This window comes from Sus scrofa, chromosome 1, assembly GCF_054392235.1.
Source record: "Sus scrofa isolate SSC_HxYL_T2T_F1_AM1 chromosome 1, Sscrofa_HxYL_maternal_Yorkshire_Landrace_v2.0, whole genome shotgun sequence".
NCBI lineage: Eukaryota > Metazoa > Chordata > Mammalia > Artiodactyla > Suidae > Sus > Sus scrofa.
In genome coordinates, this window is record NC_139383.1 from 211,425,518 (window position 1) to 211,450,218 (window position 24,701).

The window sequence follows — 24,701 nt, forward strand, 5'->3', positions numbered from 1 at the left end:
TAAAGGAGCTTGCAGCTTCATAGATTCTGTTTATAGAACAAAAATGTCCCATCATTCATTCATGCAGCAAAAAGATACTGATCATTACCTATACCAGGCTCTGGGTTAAGTACTGCCAATACCATGAAGAACAAAGTTCAAGGTCCCAGAAAGGAGTTGGGGTCCTTGAAACAGATAATTAAAGAGTTAAATGAAGGGTCTCTTTGTAAATGATGTGGGCAGCATTAGCGAAAACAAGCATCCTGGGACTAACAACAGCTAGGAATAGAAGCCAGGTAGCCAAACTTTACCACCCATGCCTAAATCTTCAGAGAGAAGAATTGGTGATAAATCTAAGAGCTGTAGGAAAGGACTGCCTGAAAGGAGCTGTGACCTTTGGTAGGAAAACACAGATACCACTAAAACTTTCCCTCTGCCCTCTGGTCTCCATTTAAATGAATTCAATAGAAAGCCAAAGGGCTGGGAAACTCAGTTGATGCAGCTTTTAGAAGTCAGCCTCCCAGGACATTGAGCAGGTTAAAGAATATACAGCGCACCCCTGCTTATAAAAATAATATGGTTCTGGAGTTTGCCTTGTGACTCAGTGGTTTAAGGACCTAACATTGTCTCTGAGGATACAGGTTTGATCCCTTGCCCAGTGGGTTAAGAATCCAGCATTGCCGCAGGCTACAGCATGGTAGCCTATGCAGCTCAGATCTGGTGTTGCCATGGCTGTGGATTAGGCCACAGCCACAGCTCTGAACTGACCCTTGCCCCAGGAACTTCCATATACTGTAGGTGTGGCCATAAAAAGAAGAAAATAAAGAATATGGTTCTGGTGGGAGAGAGATATCAAATAAGTAAATAAAATAATTTGAGATAATCAAAGTGATCTGAACAATTTAAAGTGACCATCTGACTGAGGAGGTGAAGGTCCCTCTCAGGAGATGATATTTTTCCTAAGAAATTAAAGATAAGAAGCAGCCAACTATAAAGACTAGGAGGCGAGTACTCTAGGCAGAGGGAATAGCAAATGTAAAGGTCCTATGGAAGAGGAACTCTTGGAGTGTTTGAGAACTGAGAAAAAGGCTTAACATCTGAAGCACATTAAGGCAGAAAAAAAGCATAAAAAATGAGGTCAGGATAGTAGGCAGTGCCCATAACTGGAGGTATGTCCAGGTGGTGGAGGAGGTCATGGCAAGGAGTTCAGGTTTTATTTTTAGTGCCATGGGCAGCTACTGAATGATTGTGTGCAAGGGAGCAACGTCATCTTGTTTACATATTCCAAAGATCACTTGGGCTGTGGAGTGAAAACTGATGTTTAAGCGTACAAGAATAGAAGCAGGGGAACTAGTTATAAGGGCATTTCAGAAATCCATTGCAAGTTGGTGGTGATTTGGACTAAGATGGTAACATGGGAATTAAGGAGAAGGAAATGTACTTTCAGAAGAATTTGACATAGAGAATGAAGAAAAAAGGATGACTTCAGATTTTTTCCATTCACCCACAATACACTTTTTGCAAGTTATATAAATAATTTGCATTTCTCTAAGCATGCAATATTCATGCTTACTTACCTGCCTACACATTTATAGTTTTCTCTTTAAGGAATGTTCCTCCTTCATTGTTCAAGACTCAGGTCTAGGAATATTTGACTCAAGGAGCTGTCCCTAATACTCTAGTCTGAGTTTGTCTTCCCTCTTCAGAGCTTCTCCCCACAGCAACTTCTGCATACAGTACTTATCACATTCTGATTGACTTGGGTTTCTCTATCACCTTATGAAGAGGTTTCTCATGGATAGAGATTGTGTTTTATCCATCTTTTATTTATTTATTTTTTCTTTTTAGGGCTGCACCTGTGCCATATGGAAGTTCCTAGGCTAGGGGTCGAATCAGAGCTGCAGCTGCCGGCCTACACCACAGCCACAGCAACACCAGGTTTGAGCTGCATTTGCAACCTACACCACAGCTTGGGGAAACACCAGATCCTTAAGCCACTGAGTGAGGCCAGGGATTGAACCCGCATCCTCATAGGCACTATGTAGGATTCTTAACTCACTGAGCCACAACAAGAAGTCCTGTTTTATCCATCTTTTAAACCTCTGCGCTCATTATGGCTTATGACACTTGCATGGCTTATTAAATGAATGGAATAATGAACTATAAGAAAATAAAAAGATAGTTTAGTGGGAAATGATGTCACTTCAAACTGGGAGATAAGGATGGCTTTCACGGACCAGTTGACATTTGAGTTAGATCCAGAAAGACAGTCAAGATTTGGACATACAAATATAGGAGAAATGCTATTCTAAGGAGCTATATGGGAAAGGAGAACAGTGAAAAGAATGTGTGGAGACCAGTTCAGTTTGGCTAGAATATGGGTCTATTGTGGGGAAATTTTTTTAAACAGTCCAGTCTAACAAATCTATTTTTATTCTATAGACAAGGAAGACCCACTGAAGTTTTTTAAAGAGATACATGACAAGGTAAGAGCTTTATAATAGTAGAATCTGCTTCTAGGAATGGCTGAATGCCTGTATTAACCCTCAAATTCTGAACCATGTATAACTGAATCACTTTGTTGTAGAACAGAAATTATTACAAGCTTATAAATCAACTATACTTCAATAAAACTTTTTTTAAAAGCCCTGAACCAGAATAAAAACAATTACATAAAGATATTTGAGTAGAGCCAAATGGAGTCCAAAATGGAGATTCTTCAACCCTTGAATGAAGGCAGTTTCATTGGGTCGAGATTTACTTTTATAAAACTTTTCTTCTGAGGATATTTCTCAGTCCATGTAGTATAAGATGGCTGAAATTCATAAAGAAAGGCATTGTCTTTCTGACTTAAGGAGTCAGGGAAGGAATTGAGGGATGCCACAGTGACTGGATATCAAACAGAGAAAGCCCTAAAAGGGAGAAACCACAGAGAAAGCCCCAAAATCTCCATATAAACTCCTTTCAAATCCTTGGCTAACCACTTAACTATACACACATGGAGTAGATTCCAAATAACCCAGCAGAGAGCAACTGTTGAAAGACTGAAAAATTGAGCAGAGATTTCAGCTAATGTTGCCCTTTCACAATAAAATCAACATTCTTGTTGACAAAGGTAAAGATCTAAAATCTCTACAACAAATTATCTTCAATGCATTGTATATAATTTAAAAATGCTGGAGAGTTCACACTGTGGCTCAGCATAGCGAATCTGATTAGTATCCATGAGGTTGTGGGTTCAATCGCTCGCCTCGCTCAGTGGGTTAAGGATCCAGTGTTGCCATGAGTTATGGTGTAGGTTGTAGACACGACTCGGATCTGGTGTTGCTATGGTTGTGGTGTAGGCTGGCAGCTAGAGCTCCAATTCGACCTCTAGGCTGGGAATTTCTATATGCTGTGGGTATAGCCCTAAAAATAAAAAAGCTAGAAATTAGGGGAAAAAAAGGAAAATGTGACCTATAGTCAAGATACAAAGTGGTTAAGACAAAGCAATTTTTTTGAAATGACTCACATGTCATAATTAGCAGAAAAGGATATTCATAATATGTTCATAAATATGCTCAAAAATTAAGAGAAATTATGACTGTAAAGACTGAACAAATACGGAATAGCAAATAAAAAATAAAAGCTACTTTAAAAGAACAAAATGAAAATTCTAGAACTATGTCATATAATATCTGAAGTGAAAAATTTCTGAATGAATTTAAAAACATATTGAAGATTTGAGGTGTAAAATGTGGATCAGCATCGAAAACTTTAGGATCAATTTATTTTTAAAAAATTGAAAAAAACTGAACAAGACCTTCATGACTATGATTTAATATCAGAAGTCTATGTCCATATAATTGAAGTCTTCCATTAAAAGGAGAGAGAGAATGAGGTAGAAAATATTTGAAGAAATACTGGCCTAAAATTTACAAATATTAATATGTCTTTAAAATATTAACCGACATATCCAAGAATCTCGGTGAACATTAAGCAAGATGAATATAAAGAAAACTATATCTAAGCACATCATAATCAAACTACTGAAAACCAAACCAAACATAAATCTTGATGGCAGCTAAATGGAAAATTAAAAATTACATACAGAAGAAGAAGAATACAAATAATGCCTGACTTTTCATTAGACACAATGAAACAAACACAATAGAATATATATAAACATGGGGATCTTTTTAAACAAAAAAATATATCAAAACAACATTATATGTTAAGTGAACATAGCCTTTGAAAATGAACTTTTTGAGATGAGTGGAAATAAAATTTACTACCCAGTAAGTCTGCCCTGCAAGAAGTTATTCAAGTTGAAGAAAATGACCTCAGATGGAAACTCATATTTATAGGAAAGAATGAAGAGCAATAGAAGTATTAAACATGAGTAAATATAGACTATCTCTTTTCTTTCTTCTTCTTTTAGTTTATTTAAAAGACAATTGAATAATTTAAAGCTTTCTGAGGATTACCAAACATCTGTGGAAATGAGATCAGAACCAAACAACAGACCTTCATCAAGTCACTTGAAATTTCAGATCATGGGAATTAAAGAAGATTCTATAAGCTTCCAGAGAAGGTAAAAAATAACATATAAAGGATTCTAAACAAAACTGCTTTGGAATTTTTCAATAATAACACTGAATATGAGAAGACATTGCCTTCAAATATTTGAAGAAAATAATTTCTAGCCTGTAATTCCATGTCTCTTTAATTGTGTAGAAGAAAAAAAAATTAGGAGTTCCTGTTGTGGCGCAGTGGTTAACGAATCCGACTAGGAACCATGAGGTTGCGGGTTCGGTCCCTGCCCTTGCTCAGTGGGTTAACGATCCGGTGTTACCGTGAGCTGTGGTGTAGGTTGCAGACGCGGCTGGGATCCCGCGTTGCTGTGGCTCTGGCGTAGGCCGGTGGCTACAGCTCCGATTGGACCCCTAGCCTGGGAACCTCCATATGCCGCAGGAGCGGCCCAAGATATAGCAACAACAACAACAAAGACAAAAAAAAAAAAAATTAAAGGTTTCTTCAGAGGGTCAAGGATGAGAAAAAAAAGGAGCTACCTCCTATGAATCCTTTTTAAGATTATTGAAGAAGTGCTCCAAGAAAGAAAGTGTGAAGTGTAAGAAATAGATGTTTCGGCACATGAGGATAATAAAAAAAACCCTCAGGACGACAGCTGTATACCAGATGTAGAGATAAAAACAGACTTTTCATGGAGAAAAAACTTCAAAACAATCTATTTTTAACCATTTTCTGGGTTACTCAGTGGACCCTTGCAATTGACAGCTTAAGTCCTTGTGGAAACTCTATTCAGTTTGTTGAATAAATGATATTCAGTTTGTTCTGTTTGTTGATGGTCCCTCCCTTCTACTTATCCATTTATTTCTTCGGCATATAAGAGAGAAGCAGCAAGGAAAAGCAATATTTAAAAAGGAGTAGAAAAATGAAGGTTAGAGACATATTGGAATTTCAAGACTTTTTTTTTAGCTTGAGTTTTCCCAAAGGTAGTGCCTCAGGTAAGAACTTATAAACATGGAACACAAATGAGGGGCTGGGAAGAATGAGGAAAATGAAAAAGCAAACACAGAGATGCATTACTAAAATCACTATTGCAGACAACTAGCACTGAGTCCTTCCTAGAATCTTCTAAAGAGGATGTAGAATACTTAAGAATTATTTCCCTGAGGGTTGGTGATTTTTATCTATAGCTCATAACCTACATTAATTGAGATTTACTTTGGGGTAAATAAATTCCTATATACCTCCAGACTAAGCATGCCTGCTTGAACAGAAGGCTTCCCAAAAGCAACTGTGGCACTGGAAAAATCTGAAGGCAAAAGTGCAAAACATCCAGTGATTGAAGAAAGATGTCAACCTAAGGTAAACCAAACTCCCCACCACATATGTTCTGACATCAGAGACAAGGCTAAGAGGATATGAGTCTAGAATCCAGAAGCAATTCAGTCTATAACTTTGTAACACTAGATATACCTATGCCCTAGAATAAGTGGCATCTGCCTCTAAGTCTTCAAGGTGATGGTCAGTCACAATCTCTACATGTGATCAATAGATAGAAATTAATACAGTAAGCTGAAGTCTTCATTGATGAAACTGATCTTGAAGTTATAAAACCTACTTGTCTAGGTTTATAGACCTGGGGGATGAAGCAGACATTCATCCCAGAGTAGGTTAAGCCCCTGGAGATCTTGCTATTATCAGGCCACTGTTGCTGTAATTGTCATTCACCATTATCACTGAGCATGTGAATGCCAAGAAATGCCCATGATTGACCTACACTTTGCCAGTACCCTAGCTATCTCAAATTGCCCAAAGCTTCATGCTAATTCACCCCTAGTGAGAGTCCAGTACTATATACGTCTTAGCTTTGGTTGTGCCAAAAAGCAAAGCCTCCGTCAAGGAGATAATAATCCCAGAGTATAAGTGGGGGACCAGAGAAAATGGGGAAGGGGAAAATGTCTATAAAAATCTGTTTTTTAAATATCCCAGCTTTGACATACTCTGGCTTAATTTTTGTGTCTGGGAAGCACAGAACATCTCAGAGCTAGCTGCTAGAACAACTGAGGGAAGAATTTACCAATAGGTTTCATCCCTCAGTGGCTGAGGATTTCCCTCAGAGTTAACTTTCATAAATGTGAGGGCTCCCCTTGTGAACTTAACAAGTAGGGTACCATTCCTAGTTGTGGCATTGGAGAAGTCCTAGAGTGAAAAGTGAAAAATGCATCATGTTCGTTTGAGATGAGGTTCTGTTGAAAGGAGGCAAATCCAAATGCCTATTGCATCCAGGCTGGAATCAGAGGTGAGGTTAAGAAGATGTGAGTTAGGGTCCCAAATGCTCTGGTACAGCCTTAAGAGCTTCTCAAGGAATTTGGACTTAAGTTGGTAAAACATAGCAAATATCAAAGCCTTTTAAGCAGAAGAGAAACACAATTTAGGTTTGTACTGCAGGAAGCTGACACTGGAGATACTGAGGAGGATGAATTAGGCAGAGGATGGGATGGTGAAGTACAGGAAACCATTTTGGAGACTTCACACATAGCTGATTGTACCCTAACACAGTGTCAGTGGGGATGAGAGACAGGAAGAATGAACGGCTATTTGAGATAGTGGAGAAATTGGAGGAAAATCTTCATGTTGATAACTGGCTCAAAGATATTATCATAACAAAGTATCAGTTTTTAGCCATTACTTACCAGTTAGTAGTTTGTGGATGGAATCAATGTGGCATCAAACTTAGGCCAATGAATGGATCAGGAGGCTAGTCATTGTATGTGCATGGGGAAAAAAGAAAAAAATGACTCATGCTAACTGTGGTAATATCCAAGGAGGTAGGGAAAGAAGGAGTTGATGTAATTTTTCACTTTTATTTTTAAAATTATTATCTTTGTGGCATTTTTATCTCTCAAAACGAAATGATAGTCAATATTAGGTTCTAAAATCAGGGGCAGGGGAAAGGAAGACACCGAAAAGAAAAAGAAATAGAACCATTTCCCTATACACACACGTATGCCAAAAAAAAAAAAAAAAAAAAAAAAAAAAGAAAAACAGAAAATCTTTTATCTTACACCAAGAAAGTTTGATGTTATACACTTGAAAAGGGAAGGAGGTTGAAAAAAAATGACATAAAAGGAAGATAAAAATAACTAATGACTAGAACTTCTGCAGGAATGAACCAAATGTCACTGAAATATTGAAAGAGCCTAAATTTGTCACTTCATATGATGGTGAGAAGGGAAATGAACATATAAAACCCTTTAGTTTCTGGGTTTATCTGATGTGATTTTGTGCTATCCTGAATCTCTTTATTTATTATTTGAACACTTATCAAGCTGTATACTTACCTTTTTTTTTCTTCTGTAGAATTTGTGTTCCTCCAAATACCTGGCACGTCTTTCCTTTTCTTTTCTTTTCTTGCTCAATGATATTTAATAGCAGCTATTATGTACCATTATGCTAGTACTGCTGAGACTATCATTAGGATCATAGACAGGGTACTTGCCCTTCTGATGAGTAAGGTCTAGGTTTGTGTCTGACTTTAGCATTTAACAATATAACTTCAAGTAATTCTTTATCTTTTTGAGCCTCAACCTTCTCATTGTTAAAGGGAGAGAGGACTATTATACATACAGGATTGTGCTGAGATAGATAGATATTATTTACCTACTCTTTAACTCAATAAACACTAAGTTCTCTCTGTGTCTAATATGCATGTGCTTTGTGAATCAAAAATAATGTCAACAGTGTGACATATGTGTGCATGAACTGAGCTGGCATTTTTTGTTTATTGGCTTGTTTATTTTGTTTAATAAGTTTTTCAGCCATTGTATTCTATAAAGTCAAGCATCAAAATATCATTTTCTACTTGAAGCGTAGTAACTACCTTAATGTCTAAATTCAGTGAGTTGTTTGTGAATCTGATGAAGACCATTTACTTCTAAATGGTCAAATAGACACTCAGCCAACAAAGTTAGAAACCAAATTGAAGCAAGAAAAACAATGAGTAATGAGAACATAGTGAAAAGCAGAACATTTGGGGGGATGATTTTGACATGTGCTCTGTCAGAATCTCATACACTTACTTTTCTCTCCTATTATTTTTAATGTGAGAACTATCTCAAGAAAGCCAGATACTTCCTTGATAGTGTAACTGTTGATTCGAGTTCTGTGGAGCATTTCATAAGATGACAGCATGAGATGTCTGTGATATTTATGTTTTGATATTTGTATTACCTGATTTTTGAGACTGAATCCCACACATATCTTTACATCACATTATGTAATTTAAGCAATAGCCATGGCAGAAGGTTAGTGGTACAGAAGTTATACTCATTTTGCTGAGAATACTAAATTTAAAAGAAGAGAAATATTTTAAAGCCCATGACTTCCATCCAACTTTACTTCTTTACATGTATTGGTAGGATTTATCATTCATAAACATTTTTCCTACCATTTGTTATCTGAAATCTAATATTGGGTTTTCTGCTTTATTAAGTCTTTATTATAAATATAACCACATGCATATTTTATGACCTCAAGAAATTTGAAATTCTCTCACATATACCACCTGTTCTTTTTATTACCATGTCAATTTCATGACTGACAACCAAGAACAGGAAGTAAATATGGATAGAATATGCAATAGAATAAGAGTTAAAAATCAATGGACAGACAAAATAACTTTTGAATGAGTGGAGTCTCTAGGACTCGAAGTGAAAGGTATCCCACAAAAACACTCTAGTTATTAAGGTTTTTTTCCATAGGGATACTGAATTAACAATCTGATACTGCTCTACTTGTATGGTGGAATTGGCAGATGGTAGGAGCAAGGTTTCTCACTGTTGGAGTGGCAACATACAGATTAGGAAGAGGAAGCTAGAACTGTACATGGGATAATGGATTAGAGTTGGTAACATAAACATGAACTCATGTTTAGGTTACTTTTGATACCAGTGATTACATATAGAAATACTTATATATGTGTATATTTGCCACTTATTAGACACCCATACTTTACCTCGCTCTGTCAGTTGAGAAATTCTAAAAGCAACTGCACCTAGTAGCAATAAGTATGCCTAGTGGCCAGATCTTGGTTTCTGAGTAAAGGAAACTAACTACAGGAATCAGGGCTCCTTGGAAAGATGGCTGATTCTGGTACCAAGGAACAAAACATGCAAGATAATCTTGGAGCTTCTCATAGTATCAGGAACTAAGACAGTTATTAAAAAAAAAAAAAAACAACCCTATATTGATAGAGGTCAAAGACATACAACAGCCAACTGAAAAAGCTCCTAATGGCCAAATCTGGAACAATTGGAGCAACCAAATAAATAGAAGTTTTTGATTATAACCCTAAGTACAAAATAAATATCCATGAGTACATACTGATATATAAGAAATGAATGAATAAGTAAGTGAGTGAGTTCCCGTCGTGGCGCAGTGGTTAACGAATCTGACTAGGAACCATGAAGTTGCGGGTTCGGTCCCTGCCCTTGCTCAGTGGGTTAACGATCCAGCATTGCTGTGAGCTGTGGTGTAGGTTGCAGACGCGGCTCGGATCCCACGTTGCTGTGGCTCTGGCGTAGGCTAGTGGCTACAGCTCCGATTCAACCCCTAGCCTGGGAACCTCTATATGCCGCGGGAGCAGTCTAAGAAATAGCAAAAAAACAAAAAAACAAAACAACAACAACAAAAAAAAGTAAATAAGGAAATAGAGAAAAATCTCCCATGCAAAAGAATTCCAAATAATCTATGCTCATTACTCCACCCTCAAGGAGGGGGAGAATAACTCCCCATGTCTTTTTAGTTAATCTTTTGATATGTTTTGGGTTTTTTTAATTTCACCTTTTTGAGGTAAAACTGACATCTTAAACTGTAAGATATTTCAAGTATGCATCATAATGATTTAATATATCTATACATTGTGAAAGGATTCCTCTCACCTAGTTAATTAATACATCCACCATCTCAGGTATTTATCTTTTTCTGTTTGGGATGAGAATATTTATGTACCACTTTCTTAGCAAATTTCAGTTATACAATATAGTACTACCAACCATAGTCAAGTCACAAATTTTACATTAAAGCTTCAAATCTTACTCATCTTATAGCCGAAAGTTTGTAACCTTTTACCAATCTCTCTCTATGACCCCATCCCCCAGTCCCTGGCAACTATGTTGTTGCTGTTGTTTAAGTTTTATTGAGTGTAATTAATTTAAAAGGCTTGATAATTTCTGATCTACAGCAAAGACCAAGTCATACATATACACATATCCATTCTCTCTCATTCTTTTCCCACATAGATTATCACAGAATACTGGATATACCTCTCTGTGCTATACAGCAGGTCCCTGTTGGCCAATTGTTCCATATATCTCAGTGTGCATGTGCCCATCTCAAAACCTCAATCCATCCCTACCACCCCTGCACCTGTCCCCTTCGGTAACCATAAGTTTTTCAAAGTCTTTAAGTCTGTTTCTGTTCTGCAAATAAGTTCCTTTGTATCTTTTTTTTAGATTCCACATCTAAAATCACCTTCCACACATGTGATATCATATTATATTTGTCTTTAACTGCCTAACTTCACTTAGTATGATAATTTCTAGGACCATCCATGTTGCTGCAAATGGCATTATTTTGTTCTTTTTTATGGCTGAGTAATATTCCATTGTATATATGTACCACATCGTCTTCATCCATTCCTCTGTTGATGGACATTTAGGGTGCTTCCATGTCTTGGCTACTGTAAATAGAATGAACATTGGGGTGCATGTATCTTTCTGAATTATGGTTTTCTCTGGATAGTTGCCCAGGAGTGGTATTGCTGGATTGTATGGTAGTTCTATCTTTAGTTTTTTGGGGAACCTCCATACAATTTTCCATAGTGGTTGCATCAATGTATATTTCTACCAACAATGTAAGAGGGTTCCCTTTCCTCCACATCCTCTCCAGCATTTATTATTTGTAAATTTTTTGATGATGGCCATTCTGGATAGTGTAAGGTGGTACCTCATAGTAGTTTCAATTTGCATTACTCTAATAATTAGTGATACTGAGCAGATTTTCATGTGTTTTTTGACCATCCATATGTCTTCTATGAAGAAATGTACATTTAGATCTTCTACCCATTTCTTATTGGGTTACCTCCTGCAGCTCAACATAAAAAAAAAAAGCAACCCTGCCAACTATTTTTCTACTCTCTGCTTCTATGAGTTTGACTTTTTTTTTCCTATTCCTTAAATGTGGACTGCACATAGTGATTTATTTCCAAATAGTACAATATGGAAAGGGGGAGAAAAAGAGTAACTTTACAGTGGACAAACCTGACAGACACTACTATAGCCAGGTAATCAAGGTCCACATCAATAGTGATACATCATCTGATAGTGTGTACTGTTGATATGATGTGATGAAAATGGTACTTTATTTCTGTGGTCTTCCTCCCAAATCCCATACCTCAGTCCAGCCCTGAAAAAAACACCAGACCAATTCTAACAGAGAGGCATTCTGTAAAATAACTAATCAGTACTCCTTAAAACTGTCAAAATCAAGGAAAGTGTGACAAACTGCCACAGCTAAGAAGAATCAAAGAAACTTAACAACTAAATGTGATGTGTCATTCTGGGAGTTCCCACTGTGGCTCAGTGGTATGAAACTGACTAGTATACATGAAGATGTAGGTTCCATCCCTTGCCTCAGTCTGTGGGTTAAGCATCTGGTATTGCTGTGGCAGTGGTGTGGGCTGGCAGCTGCAGCTCAGATTCGACCCCTAGCCTGAGAACTTCCATGTGCCACTGGTGTGGCCCTAGAAAGCAAAAAAAAAAGTAATGTGTCATTCTGGATGAGACCCTGAAATGTAAAAAAGATATTAGGTAAAAACTAAAGGAAGCAAACAAAATATGGATTTTACAATATTGGTTCATTATTATAATAAATGTACAATTCTAATTTGATATTAATAATAGGAGAAACTGAGTGTGGGGGTTATGGGAACTCTTTATACTATCATCTTGATTTTTCTGTAAGCCTAAAACTGTTTCTGAAAAGTATCTATTTAAAAAAAAAATCAACAGATACCAAAAAAGGCATTTGATAAATTTAAGTATCAATCCCTTTTTACTTAAAAAATAATTTTATTTAAAATAAAAAAAGGAGTTTCCTGAACATAATATACTGGAGAAAAGTAAAATGCAGAAGCTTGAAAGAATCCACAGAAAAAAAAAATTTATGTAGATTAAATAACTTACAAGTTTCAAAATAGATTTCCCAAAGGGAAAAAAAATAAAACCTTAAAAAGACATATTCAGAATTCTAATAATCTGTCCTCAGGGCTGGCCAACTGTTTCTGGAAAGGGCCAGAGAGGAAATATTTTAGGCTTTGGGAGCCCCATTGGCTCTGTTGCAGATATTCAATTCTGCCCCTGTAGCGTGACAGCACCCATAGACAGTTTGGCAAGTGAGTGAGTGTGGCCGTGTTCTGCTAAAACAGACAGTGAGCCAGATTGGGTCCATTGTTTGTCACCGGGTGATCTCTCCTAAGGAATAACGAAAGTGAAAGAAAACGCGTGAAACAAAACTGCATGTATCTTACGAGTTCAAATATGTAAAGAAGCATTTGGTATAAAAACGTTAGCAGAAACAACATTAAAATGTTCACCAGGTTTTTCTCTGGAGAGTGGAATAAGGACTTTTTCCCATCTTTATTCCACAATTGCGCTGTTTTATGTATTAAAAATAGGAAAAACCCTAAAGGCTTTTTCTTTGAATTTGTATTTGATCAGTAAACTAGAGATTCCCAGACCAGCTTAAGATTTGAAAGTAGTCTTATTTGTGTTATCTATGTACATTCAAAAAAATATTCTGGTTAATCTTCATCCAATTCTCCATAATCATGGACTTTTTGTGGACACTCAGAAATTACTTTTTTTTTTTTTTTTTTTTGCCTTTTCTAGGGCCGCTCCCACGGCATATGGAGGTTCCCAGGCTAGGGGTCCAATCGGAGCTGTAGCCACCGGCCTACGCCAGAGCCACAGCAACGCGGGATCCGAGCCGCGTCTGCAACCTACACCACAGCTCACGGCAACGCTGGATCCTTAACCCACTGAGCAAGGGCAGGGACCGAACCTGCAACCTCATGGTTCCTAGTCAGATTTGTTAACCACTGAGCCACAACGGGAACTCCAGAAATTACATTTTAAAATATTATTCATGTCTCATCAATTCAGATTATGATTCTGAATCCACTGTAATTATTCACGAAATGCTTCACTTCTTCCGGAGCTGCTGATACTTTATGGAGATCACCTAAAGCCACAATATTGGAAAATGTTGCCTGTTTTTCTAAAGCTCTTTTTAATGACTTGTGTTCTAATAACCTCTGTTTAAGTGACAAAAGAACCACTGTTGTTAGGAGGGATGTACAGTGCATTACACAAGTTTACCCTGGCAAGCCACAGGCCCTGATCTGCAATTCTGTGTCAGCACTTTTCAGTCCCACTAATATGGATACAGATGGGTGTGTGAGCTGCTCCAGGCTTCTCATGGGGCCAACAAAAACATGGAAAACAAAGGCCTTTATGAGCACAGTACTGACCACAGTCCCTACAGTATTGCTAAAAATCACATTTTTCTCTTGACTTTCCATATACAGAATACCTCTCACCTGAGAGAAATCAGATTTCATTCACAGCCAAGGATCTAAGTTTGTTGTTCTAGTGAGGGTAAGTAATTGCTCCCTTTGGGAAAGGGAAAATGAAGCTTTTTGCAGCCTTTCTCTACCAACTTGCAGAACAACTCAATAGCCCTCTGAACACACAGGATGCAAACTGTGGACAGCTAGTTAGCTAGAGCAAAGGCACACAGTTGGGCTGACATGACATAAATTTAGAAAAATGAAAAAATGAAACCATTATCTGAGACCATTCAAGCGAGAGAAAGATGTGCTTGCTCAGCTCCACCAGCACCTCCACAAGCCCTACCCTGGCCTCCACCAATGTCATCATCTCCTGTCCTTCACCCCACCCATTATTTACTCTCAGAAGGACATATGTGCTATTATAAGAGTTTGACATTATATTAGGTTTAAATTTACTTGTTTTTGTCTGCTTCTCCCACTAGAAATATGTTCTTTGTGAAGGCAGAGACCACATTTTGGGTTTCATTGTTGTGATTGTCATTGTGTCCTGTTTTCCACAGTAAATGTATGATAAATATGTGATAAATGCATAGGTGAATAGCAGACTAATTTGATATAAACATCAGATTATTAAGGATTATTGGATTACAGACCATGTGTGTTCTAGTCTAGCTGGCTCATCAACTAGTTATTCATGAGGTTCCCACTGTGACAAGGCTGTATAACACCCACCCCAAATCTCAGTTACCTACATTAGAAAGCATTTGGTTTGCTTACAAGTCTGCAAGTTTCTGGGCTGTACTAGGCTTGCTTACAGTCAGATTGGGGTCAGCTTGGCTTCATATATCTCTTCATTCTGGCACCAGCATCTCCTTGGAGTCTGCTTTCCCAGCAAACGGCAAAAGCAGAAAGAGGATGCTGCTTTCTGTGCTTCTTTCAACTTATCATTCTGTGTCTTTCACAGTCGCCCACATTATGCTCTGCCTCACACCAGCCCACACAGGGTGACTCACCATCTTGCTCTACTGTCTTTCATAGAACAGTTTCAGCCTCTAAAGAAAAACCCCTCTGGCTACTACTACCACCCTTTTGGTCTGCAGTGCATTGCCCCGAAGGTGATTTTTCATCCCAGGCACTCCAGAAACTCACATGAACTCCAAGATCTGGTATCAATGGTCTTGCCCCATATTTCCATCTCTGCTTTAGGAAATTTCCTTAATAAACTCTTCACAATGTATGATTGCTTAGACAGAATTTTCAGTCCCTTCTAACCTATCTTCCAGTTTACAACTATAAAAACAGTGTATTGTCTCAAATCAATTCTTAGACTACTTGGCACTTCCCTTATTTTAACCAAAACTTTTCTATCTATATAATCTAGCTCTTGGCAACTTCTCTAATCTCCATCTCACAGCACTCTCTCCTTTGCTCACTATCCTCCAAATCCACTTCTTTTTGTTCTTTCATTGTGCCAAGGCCTTTTATTTTTTAACATCCAGGCCATTCCACTAGGTTCTTCCAGTTCCTCAACTGTCTGCTCATCCTCAAACTGCATCCTCACTCTCCAATATCACTTTTCAGAGATGTTTTCTCTGGCCAACCCATCCAAAACAACTTCCTCCCATTCTCAGACTTATCATGCTCTTTATTTTCTTCTAGAGTCATTTGTCCATTTCTACATTTACTGATTTATTGTATGTCTCCTTTAAAAAGAGATAATATGTCTGCCTAGTTCAGTAATAGTCTCTGCTGCTCCTATAGTGCTTAATAATTAGTAACTGTCTAAAAAATATGAACTGAATGAAAAAAATAAAACTTTGGGTGCGGGCCTTCTAAAATCCTCAGAAGTTTGGACTCTAAGCAGGAAACATTAGAAACACTTTAGTTGCCTGTTAGTGTTTGTCTCCTTGGCCCCTTGTTCTGTAACCTAAATTTTTTGCCTGGGTTGAGAATATTGACACAATATTCTAAAGTCTCTTATCTTGGACATTTGACTTCACTCCAAAGTTCTGGATTTCATACTCTGTTTTCAAGAAACAGGAACCTAGAGTATCAATTGGTATTTCTGAACTTGACCTTTTGTGAGCAATGATATTTATCTTACCTGCTTTAGATAACAAACACAGAATTGACTCCAGATCTGCCAAAGTCCTCCTTGTCTGATTGAACTCCTGTCCATTTTATTTCTTAACCCTGTCTTTCTACTCTAAATCTTTCTTCTTCTCTTTCTACCCTCATGTGGCATGACCATAGGTATAAGGAAGGGGTTAATGTGACACATTTATAAAAGCCCTCCAATTTTCCCAACTCACAGTACCCTCTCTATTAAAGGCTTATGCAAAACTCCTAGTATATTTGTCTCACTGGATACAATAAACCTCTATACCAACAATTAGGATTTGTGCATTTGCCAACTCTAATGTAGATAGGAGCTACATCTGCAACATTTCAGTTTTAGGTGCTTTCAAACAATTTTTAGATACAATTGAGACCATTTATGGCATTGACAATAGGAATGCCTTGAAGACTCTTCTCTGTACACCTAATTTTACCACTTTTCTTAAAAATCTAGTGTCCGTAAAACATTTAAGAAAAACTACTGTGAGTTGCCTGGATATTTTCCAAGCTCTGGATGCCATAGTTAGTCACATGGAATGTGGAATGGGCTAGACATCTTGGAATTGTTCTTGTTAAACTGGTGTAAGCGATTGACCCAACAGCTTTAATAATCACTATTTGTTTAACGAGTTCCTGTGAAGAAAGCTATGCAGTTGTCTTGTGAAGTAGCTTCTTAAAAGGCTTTTATTTTGTCTGGATATGATAAGGATCATTACATGGTATGTCTAACTGATGACTTAGTGCTCTTTCAGTGCATAGAAACTTCTATGGGAAAAAGAATTAGACAATAAGTACCAATGACTTAATACATGCCATGTTTCCAATTCAATTTGCTTTGATAAAAATCAAATAATCTCCAGGAACACAAATATTTATCTACAGCATTGGACAGTCTGTTAAAATTGGCATTTTAGGTCCCTCCAAAACATTCATTTGTCCTTTATACGACCCACACATTGTCAGGAGGTTAATAATGTTGAAAAATTCCTGCGGTGTTCTTAGTTTCTGTGCTATCTGGCAGAGAAACATCAGAATCTTTAATTTTCTTTTCAACACAGCATGTTCTTTATTCACAATCAGTGTTCCTCTGTCTTAATCAACAAAGTGGGAACAGATTTTAAAATTAAAAGCACTATAAGTTCATAGCATTTTTCCTTTGAAGTAAAATGTTTTATAGGACTACAAAGAAACATGAAAAGACAAAAAAAAAAAAAAAAAAGGAGTTCCCGTCGTGGCGCAGTGGTTGGCGAATCCGACTAGGAACCATGAGGTTGCGGGTTCGATCCCTGCCCTTGCTCAGTGGGTTAACGATCCGGCGTTGCCGTGAGCTGTGGTGTAGGTTGCAGACGCGGCTCGGATCCCGCGTTGCTGTGGCTCTGGCGTAGGCCGGTGGCTACAGCTCCGATTCAACCCCTAGCCTGGGAACCTCCATGTGCCGCGGGAGCGGCCCAAAGAAATAGCAAAAAAAAAAAAAAAAAAAAAAAAAAAAAAAGAAACATGAAAAGAATTCATATGATCAGAAGGCTTAACAATTAAAAGCTTAATAATCTGTCCTCTGTGGAATATTCCAAAATTTTAAAGGCAAACAGGTATTATTAAAGAGTTTGGTAAAGTGATTTTTGAATGTACTACTTTTTATATTATAGAATATATTTCAAAATACGATTCAACTCTAAATATAATTATATGCCACACTTCCTACATGCAAAGATTATTCTTTCCTGTTTAGACATTGTTTCTAAGTATTAACATTTACCATGGTATCAATTACCCTGGCACCAAGGTAAAAATGTACTTGAAAAAAAGATAAGTTATCTGCTATTATAAAACCATAGCAGATAAACCCTTTTATTGAAAAGTTAAGTACATGTTAAATGATAAAATGTCATAGGACTAACTATAGAGGACACCTTCATACTTTCACAGTTATTATCTTTATACACATACCTAATGTGCTTTCAAACAAGACTTTGAAAAAGGAAAATTTATAAATTTTAAGACATAGCAATTAATATTAGTCACCAAAGTCAAGAGAATAGGTGTGTTTCACTTTCTTCAATAAGTGTCAGGTGCTTAGAAGAAAAGCACAACAGGAAGAAAATCTCTCAGATCATAACCTCAGGAAAGAAAGTTAGAACAATTCTAACCCATCAAGGAGATAGAAGCCTCTGTAAATGGAGTACTATATAGATTCCCATTAGTCTGTAGGATAAGAATGGTGTTACTAAAAAGTAAAGTAATAGAGCACCATTTTTCTCAAAGTGACTCACAGCTTAGAGATGTTTCCATTGTCATCTCTTGTCCTCAACTTCTTTCTTGGACCTTGAACCCCCTCCACCACATTTTTCTAGTTTATCCCAACCACTCTTCCTCTCCTCCCTACTACAATTTTCCCATCTCCTTTGCCTCCTTCAACTTGGTCTTGCCCAGTTTGTCCATCCTGATTAACCCAACCAACCTTGCTTACATCTAACCCTAGGCAAGCACTCCAGCTTCACTCTCACACACTGCTCCTCTACGCAAAGATATTTTGGCTTGGGTCTCTATTCGGCAGTTGTTCTATGGGTGTTTAAGAGCTTGGGTTCTGGAGTCACTCTGCCTGTGCTCAAATCCCAACTCTGCCCTAACTACTGTGAGGTAGGTAGAGTGACCCCATTAAGCCTCAAATGAGATAATGTAAGTAAAGCACTCAAAACAGTGCTCACAGAGAGTAAATACATAATACTGATTATTATTATTCTTGTTGTATTTATTATTTCACCAACACAGAGGCAATTCTCTTCAGTGCAAAGGCCAAGTATTTTGTTACTTTGTATCATCCTGTAAATACAGTGACTGCACTCTTTGAACTGAAATCTAGACAAATGATCCCACAAATCACCTGCACTTATGTGGCAAAAGAATAGAAGCATTGAAATAAGAACAGTACCAGTGGATTCAGGATGGGAAAATCACTGTGTATATAAATCTTGTGATTTGCTTTTTTAATAGATTGAGTCCTCAGATAAGAACATGCCAGGTCTACACAAGTGAAATACAGGGCCGATTTGTTTGGGGTGGGATTGTGAATTTACAGGCATGTTAAGACAAGCTGCTTTCCTTCCATCTTGGGGAACATAAATACAGACACTTGTGCAATGTATTAGATTATTGCTCTTAAAGAAAATCTTATCCTCACTTCTTACAATTTACTGTGAGGACAATATCAGGAGAAAAACCTTCCCAGTTCCAGGTGGGAGGGGCCAGCAGACAAAACAGGGGGAAAGCAGATTTACAATCATGTAAAAATGAATCTGGAGGGATATTGTTGATAGAACTGAAACCCCTGTTGACACAGAAAATGGTGCATCAGGGCTATGGTGTCTGATGTCTTCAGGAATTTTGTGAGGACTGATTTGACACGTGCTTTCAAGTGTGTTAACTGGTTGTTTTGGAAAATCCGAGCTTAACTCTTAGCATCTCATCTATTTAGTTGCACTGTCGTCAATATTTTAAATCTGTTTTTATAGTATATAAGGACCGGGACCTTTTAAAACCTTATCATTAAGGTAACACAAGGGAGAGAGACAAACAGACAGGACAGAGAGAGACAGAGAGGGGCATGTAGCTGAAGGGAACAAGAAAGCAGCTCCAACAGGGCCTGCTTGTAGTAGAATGGCCCCCTGTGTTCTCTAAAGGGAATTGCCAGATAGACACATCCCCTAGACAAGTGTAAGTACAGCAGTACATTCCAAGGTCAAATATAAGTGCTTTTTATTATCTTCTATCTTTTGTAATCCAGGCCAGTGGTGGATTATTGAAAAATGACAGCATAACAAATGTCTTTCCTTGAGTATTCATTTCTCTCAGGGCATATGAGTTACAATACCCAAGGCAGGCACTCCATGTAGCCAAGGACAGTTGTGTCTTTCAGGTAATCCAGTGGTCTTATCCTGAGGGTTGTGCCCTTTTACTGTCCTTCCCAACCTTGAATGAAACCAATACGCATGCACTCTTGGGAACAGAATGGGTACAAATGGTCTTTTGTTTTCACATTCCTAATCCTCATAATCTTCACACCCTCCTCCTGATTTAGTTTTCAAGGTGAAATATTTATATCCCTATTGTATCTTATTCTGATAGCAAAGGTTTTATTATCTCTCACATTGTGCTTTTAAATAAAATGTCCCTGCTAGGAATTCCCACTGTGGTGCAGCAGAAATGAATTCAACTAGTATCATTGAGGATGTGGGTTTGATCGCTGGCCTGGCTCAGTGGGTTGGGGATCCAACATTGCCATGAACTGTAGTGTAGGTCACAGACACAACTCAGATCCCTTGTTGTGGCTGTGGTGTAGGCCGGCTGTGGTGTAGCTCCGATTCACCCCCAGTCTGGGAACTTCCATATGCTGTGGATGCGGCCCTAAAACGCAAAAAAAATAAAATATAAAATTTCCCTACTGGTTGGTTAGTAACCAGTTAAGACTTGGTGTTGGAAGAAAAATAGCCATCCTGTACCTGGGGGAGAACCAGGGAATAAAAGATAAAAGTATATGGTTTGTTATCTACTTATCACCAAATATAGACACACCATAATTTATGGCAGTATTATACAGAGCATAAAATTAGGGCAGATATTATTGGAGCTGGGTCTAGGTACCCAGTTTTTTTATTATGCTACTTTCTTTACTTGAGTGTATGCTTGAAGTTTTCCATCGTAAAAAAGCTTTAAAAATGTATAAGAGATCAGAGGAACAATCTCAGAAAGGGGAAAAAGGGATCTGAATGATGCCCTCTGATTTCAGATTACTAGGCAGCACTCCTAGGCTTAGCAGAACTCCTGTGTTCCTCCCTTCAACCTTGGGAGGCTCATGGGAGGAAGAGGGGTGTTTATTTTTAGTGTGAGTTACTTCAGTGAGAAAGTGCCCAATTGTTTTGTTGAGATGGTCCAAATATGCAATGCTATATATTTGATTTTTATACTAGATGGAGGCAAGGCAATGAAAAGTATGGAGGCATTGGTGTTAGACAGACTAGATTCAAATCATCCTATCTGTACAATTTAAGGGAAATTACTGTCTTTTTATGCCTTGTAAAGTGGAGTTAGTATCAGCCTCACAAAGTTATTACATGTAAAGTGCATACTGATATGTCTGGCAAATAATAGATTCTTCATGTTTATTTCCTTCCTTCCTGCCATAGTTTCAGTTGCTTATCACATAACATGTTAAAGAAACTCCAAAGGCTTTCTAGATATAACATTGAAAAATATTTTCAGTTCTCCAAAACACCAGTAAGAACGAGACATATCCAGTCACTGAACATTATTAATAGAAGGGCTATTAATAGATGAGAGACAATGTCTTTAGACAGATTTGATACCAGATTGTGTGATATAATGGGAAGGACAATGAACTCTCTGTTAAGAACCTCAATTAGCATCTCCATTCTCTCATGACGAAGCTGTTGCCTTGGAAAGAACACCTAACCATCTCCAACATTTGGAAAAGGAATTTTTCAAAAATCTTTTTTTTTTAATTTTTAATTGACATATAGTTGATTTAAAATGTTGTATTAATATCTGCTGTACAGAAAAGTGACTCAGTTATACATATATTATGTTCTTTTTCATATTCTTTTCTATTATGGTTTATCACAAGATATTGAATATATTTGCCTGTGCTATACAGTAGGATCTTATTTATCCATCTTATATATAATTGTTTGCATCTGCTAAACCCAACCTCCCAGTCCACCCTTCCCCCAACCTCCTCCTCCTTGGCAACCACAAGTCTGTTCTCTGTCTGTGAGTCTGTTTCTGTTTTGTAGATTTGTGTCATATTTTAGATTCCATATATAAGTGATACCATATGGTATTTGTCTTTCTCTTTCTGACTTACTTCGCTTAGTGTCCATCTGTGTTGCCACAAATGGCATTATTTCATTCTTTTTAATGGTTGAGTAATATTCCAGTGTGTGTATATATACACACACACAGCACATCTTATTTATCTATTCATTTGATGGTAGACATTTAGGTTGTTTCCATGTCTTGACTATTGTAAATAGTGTCAAAAAGCATTTTTAAGTTCTCCACTTTCTAAAACATAAAGAATGATGGGCATAGAGACTGACTAAAATATGTGAAATTAATAATTTGTTGTGTTACTATATTAAACCGAAATAAGTTTAGTTTTCCTCAGACGTGAAAACTTCCCTTGTTGGAGTTTGACAAAGTAAAAGCACTATACACATGTGAGGTTTCAATTCTGACTCAATAGCTTAGTCAGAAACCACTGCAAATTGTCATGTTATGTGATTACTACAGCTTTTACTATGATGAAACTAAGATCATGAATTTAGTGCTGTGCATTGAACAGCTGAAAATTAGCTAAAAACCAGCATGGAGAATAATTAAGAGTGTAGGATCTCAGGTGTCAGAGATAGCAAGCCCCTGGCCCAGCTCTGCACCTTACCATGGCCTTGGCAAGCTACTTCACATTGCAGAATCCCAGGTGCCTAGTCTCTTAGATAAGATATATCTGTATTTAAAAGTTGTTAAAGTTAAATGAGAAAAATGCAGGTTAAATGTTCCTGGCATTTAGAAAGTGCTTAAGAATCTATTTTCTTCCTGAATTTCCACTTTTAGAAATATACCAATTCTTATCAATAACATTGACTTTTCTTCTTATCAATAACATCGATTTTTCTTGGAGTTAAAATTTGAACTTATACATTTCATGTTTATGGAGTCACTCATCGGTGTGTCTCTATGTGTGCATATGAAAGATAGAGAGAGATTTACTCATTTATATGGCTTTAAAAATGGGAAAATCTTAACAAAATATCAAGAGGACAGTATTCAGTATGGCTGAGGAGTCATAGAGGCAACATGAGATTCAAGAACAAACTAAAGAGATTTGAAGATAGGTGACTCTCAGTAGGAAACTTTTCTTTCATCAAAAGCCACAGACGTCTTTAAAGCCCTTCCCAATATAGACCTGGTCACAGCCAACATGTGTGTGGACATTGGCTGAGACAATTTATTCATCCTTGAATAACAGGAACCACACCTCCGGCATATTCCATATCTAGGAGATTCAAATATAAGATCAGAAATAGCCTGAACAGGGAGTTTCCTTCGCGGCTCAGCAGTTAACAAAACTGACTAGGGTCCATTAGGATGCAGGTTCAATCCCTGGCCTCACTCAGTGGGTTAAGGAACCAGCGTTGCCATGAGCTATGGTGTAGGTCATGGGTGAGGATTGGATCCCATGTTGCTATGGCTGTGGTGTAGGCTGGTGGCTGTAGCTTCCATTCGACCCCTAGCCTGGGAACTTCCATATGCCTCCCTAAAAAGCCAAAGGAAGGAAGGAAGGAAGGAGGGAAGGAGGGAAGGCAGGGAGGAAGGGAGGGAGGGAGGGAGGAAGGAAGGAAGGAAGGAAGGAAGGAAGGAAGGAAGGAAGGAAGGAAGAAAGAAAGAAAGAAAGAAAGAAAGAAAGAAAGAAAGAAAGAAAGAAAGAAAGAAAGAAAGAAAGAAAAAGAAAAGAAAAGAAAAGAAAAAGCCTGCACAATACATGTAAGTACAGCTGAAGAGTCTGAACTTGAGATGCTACATTTGGCACAATTGCCAAAGGCAATTCTCTTAAGTGGAAAATTCAGCATTGATTCAAGAAAGTGACCCCTAAAACCTGTGACCCAGTACTGTGACTCTGACACAGATCAGCAGGCGAATCAAAACCCAGGTGACAGGAAGAAACAAACCCATGCCCAGAATAACCCAGATCAAGCATTCCCCAGACCACATTTACCACCATCCTAGTAGAGTGAAACAGAGGACACAATGTTGTTAGTGTCTAAAGCATTTTATAGTGTGTGCTGGCTTTACTATATGTCAATTAAATGTGCAAATAAATATGTTTTTCCATTATTTCAATTGAATATATCTCAAAGATGGCCTGTGGTTTTGTTAAGAACAAGCAAGCAAATTGGTGTGGTACCACACAACATTTACAGAGAAACACACCCATAACAAAAGACGGCCAGGACAGGTCTTAATCCTCTGAGGGCACCACCTCATATATATACACTACAAGTATTGATTCTGGATATTATAATTTTCAAGTCTCTCAGCACAAAACTGGATTTAGAACAGTTGTGTGAATTGGCTATCTTTATTTAGAGATTCAGTATAATCATCGGTGTTCCCAGAGCAGAACAGACACTAGAGCTGTATTGATTTACAGAGAAAAGATTTTCTTACTGTCCCCATGCCAAATTGAAAAAGTGAATTATCTACATTTATGCTCCATCTATCTCACAAGGCTTCCTCAGTGTTTAACTTCTTATGTTTTTTCTTTCCTTATGTCCTGTTTCTTTCCTTAAAAGCTATTCATCTTTTCCTTACCTCATATGAACAAGGAAATCATTTAACTGATGAAACTGGTTGCCCCAGTTTACTATTTTGTTTAAAGACAGACTTTCCC

General features: G+C 37.6%; 1 protein-coding gene and 1 long non-coding RNA gene across 6 annotated transcripts in view; one reads left to right on the forward strand and one right to left on the reverse strand.

The window, feature by feature from the left end:
• LOC106509137 (uncharacterized) overlaps positions 1-24,701 on the reverse strand; it is a 67,168-nt gene that overhangs the window by 22,101 nt on the left and 20,366 nt on the right. The gene's annotated exons all lie outside the window — the stretch shown is intronic.
• The window catches only part of CDKN2B (cyclin dependent kinase inhibitor 2B), a 139,583-nt gene that overhangs the window by 8,170 nt on the left and 106,712 nt on the right, over positions 1-24,701 (forward strand). For both annotated transcript variants that reach the window (XR_014836572.1, XM_085009891.1), the window contains exons 2-4: positions 2,422-2,465; positions 4,400-4,552; positions 5,739-5,850. The gene's annotated coding sequence lies outside the window, so the exon portion shown is untranslated. The remainder of the gene's footprint in view (positions 1-2,421; positions 2,466-4,399; positions 4,553-5,738; positions 5,851-24,701) is intronic.